This window comes from Coturnix japonica, linkage group LGE22C19W28_E50C23, assembly GCF_001577835.2.
Source record: "Coturnix japonica isolate 7356 linkage group LGE22C19W28_E50C23, Coturnix japonica 2.1, whole genome shotgun sequence".
NCBI lineage: Eukaryota > Metazoa > Chordata > Aves > Galliformes > Phasianidae > Coturnix > Coturnix japonica.
This window is the reverse complement of record NC_029544.1, coordinates 72,591-74,559: the sequence shown is the minus strand read 5'-3', so window position 1 is coordinate 74,559 and position 1,969 is coordinate 72,591. Positions and strand designations below refer to the sequence as shown.

General features: G+C 49.6%; 1 protein-coding gene across 1 annotated transcript in view; it reads left to right on the top strand.

The window, feature by feature from the left end:
• The first annotated feature begins 23 nt into the window (after window positions 1–23).
• ACVR1B (activin A receptor type 1B) overlaps window positions 24–1,969 on the top strand; it is a 15,772-nt gene continuing 13,826 nt past the window's right edge. The window contains exon 1 of the mRNA XM_015886864.2: window positions 24–398. The gene's annotated coding sequence lies outside the window, so the exon portion shown is untranslated. The remainder of the gene's footprint in view (window positions 399–1,969) is intronic.

Here is a 1,969-nt window from a genome sequence, read left to right as displayed (position 1 = left end):
TAGACCCCAGCAATGCCCATAGACCCCCATCAGTTCTGCTCCATAGACCCCCCATAATACACCTGAGACCATCCAACATGGGTTTGAACCCCCAAAATCCATCGATGCTGGGCTCTGCAGCCCAGCAATGCTCAGTGTGGACGGACCAGAACCATTTTGGTGCCTCCTGATCCATTTTCCTCCCTATGTGAGCACCCAAGCAGGCGTCAGACCCGAGCACGGCGAGGCGGTTCGGAGCCATATGTCTGTTTTCTCAGCTGAAGAGCAACAGCAGCAGAAATGTCAAGGCTCCTTCTAATTAACCCAGTAATGATGAGGCTCCTGTCAATTCCCTTATTTAACATTCATTTCCAGCTCCTCTTGTGTTGCTTCACTCCATGCAGGGGAGCTCTTTGAAGGTGAGAGCACGTCTTTATCTCTCCCCCCCCCCTGTAATAGATGCATTCAATGTATTAGATGCATTCAATGTATTAGATGCATTCAATGCAGCCACATCCATGCTCAGCCCATAGGGACTGCAGCCAGTTGGGGCTCTTGTTTCTTAACCTTAAATATCCCCATCGAATTTTTAGGTGCTGGATTCCTTGTGTGCAAGTGCTGCTGCTCCTCCTTCTTTTTTTTTCCCCCTACAGTGCTTTGCTTTGCTGGCTAATTTTAACTCTGTTTCATTTAGCAGCAGTGGGTCAGTCGATTGCAGGAGCTCCAGCAGGGAATGAAAGAGGGGAAGGGATGGGGATAATGCAGGGAAGGATTTGAGATGGCAGCACTGTGTCTGCAGAGAGCAGCGCTGAGCTTTAAGGACCTTCCCAACCCAACTGTCCCATGGTTCTGTCATCTTTAAGGACCTTTCCAACCATCCCATGGTTCTGTGGCCTTTAAGGACCTTCCCAACCCAACCATCCCATGGGTCCATCATCTTTAAGGTCCTTTCCAACCCAACCATCCCATGGTTCTGTGATCTTAAAGGACCTTTCCAACGCAGCCATCCCTTGGTTCTGTGATCTTTAAGGACCTTTTCAACCATCCCATGGTTCTGTCATCTTAAAGGACCTTCCCAACCCAACCATCTTGTGGTTCTGGGATCTTTAAGGACCTTTCCAACCCAACCATCCCATGGTTCTGTGGCCTTTAAAGACTTTTCCAGCCATCCCATGGTTTTGTGATCTTTGAGGACCTTCCCAACCCAACCATCCCATGGTTCTGTGATCTTTAAGGACCTTCCCAACCCAACCATCCCATGGTTCTGTGATCTTTAAGGACCTTTCCAACCATCCCATGGTTCTGTGATCTTTAAGGACCTTTCCAACCCAACCATACCGTGGTTCTCTCATCTTTAAGGACCTTTCCAACCATCCCATGGGTCCATCATCTTTAAGGTCCTTTCCAACCCAAGAATCCCGTGGTTCTGGGATCTTTAAGGACCTTCCCAACCCAACCATCTTGTGGTTCTGTCATCTTTAAGGACCTTTCCAACCCAACCATCCCATGGTTCTATGATCTTTAAGGACCTTTCCAACTATCCCATGGCTCTGTGATCTTTAAGGACCCTTCCAACCCAAGCATCCCGTGGTTCTATGATCTCTCAGGACATTACAGCATCTAAAGGAGCAGCAGAGGCACAAACCCAATTGTTTCCCATTTCTTTCCCTGCTGGGAGTGCTGGGATGGAGCTGCCCCCATTGGGGACCCACAGCTCCCACCATGGGGTCCCACAGCTCGTTATGGTCACCCACAGCTGCCCCCATAGGAACCCATAGCTGCCCCCATGGGGTCTCCCAGGTCATTAATGGAGCTGGTATGGAAATGGAGAGGAGCTTATGGAGCTGGTATGGAAATGGAGAGGGGTTTATGGAGCTGGTATGGAAATGGAGAGGGGTTTATGGAGCTGGTATGGAAATGGAGAGGGGTTTATGGAGCTGGTATGGGAATGGAGAGGGGTTTATGGAGCTGGTATGGAAATGGAGAGGGG